Source organism: Galeopterus variegatus, unplaced genomic scaffold (assembly GCF_000696425.1).
Source record: "Galeopterus variegatus unplaced genomic scaffold, G_variegatus-3.0.2 Scaffold19071, whole genome shotgun sequence".
NCBI classification, from domain to species: domain Eukaryota; kingdom Metazoa; phylum Chordata; class Mammalia; order Dermoptera; family Cynocephalidae; genus Galeopterus; species Galeopterus variegatus.
The window spans coordinates 1-844 of NW_007745182.1; positions in this window are offsets into that span (position 1 = coordinate 1).

Consider the following 844-nt stretch of genomic DNA (forward strand, 5'->3'; position numbering starts at 1 on the left):
CGGCCATCCCTATATAGGATCCCAACCCGTGGCCTTGGTGTTATCAGCACCGCACTCTCCCAAGTGAGCCACAGGCTGGCCTTGGTGAAGGTGTTCTTGCTGGTGGGGACTCTGCAGAGCCCTGAGACTGTGCAGAGCATCATATGGAAAGAGTGGTGCACTGAGAACCAAACTGGCTTTGTAACAGACCCATTCTCATGATAACTAGCCCACTCCCATGATAAACCATTAATCTATTAACCACAAATCCATTCATCAGGGCACAGCCCCATGACCACCCAATCACCTCTTAAAGGCCTCATCTCTTAATACTGTTACACTGGAGATTAAGTTCCAAGATGAGTTTGAGAGGGAATAAACATTTAAACCATAACATGGAGATAAAGAATATTGGGTTGGCCCATGAGCTCAGTTGGTTAGAGTGCAGTGTTATAAAACCAAGTTCAAGGGTTAAGATCCACTTATCAACCAGCCCCCAAAAAAAAAAAAAAAAAAAAAAAAAAAAAAAAAAAAAAAAACCCTTCATTTTGCTGTGAATTTTTGGACAAAGTCCTAATCTTTCAGAGCCGAAGGTTTCTTACCAAATTGAAAAGAATAGTTCCTGTCTCTGAGTGAAAGAAAGAAAGAAACACCTCTGGAGACATTTTAAAAAGTGCTGTAGACAGGTAAATACCAGCCCTTGGAAGATTTTTCTAATCTCATTGATGCCTAAGTTTTTGTTTTTTTTTTCAAAATGGAAAATAGCTTAATTTTTTATAGTAGTATATACTCAATCTTATTTATTTTTTTTTTTTTTGTCTTTTTCCGTGTCCGGCAACGGGACCGCAACCCTCAGTGTTGCCCC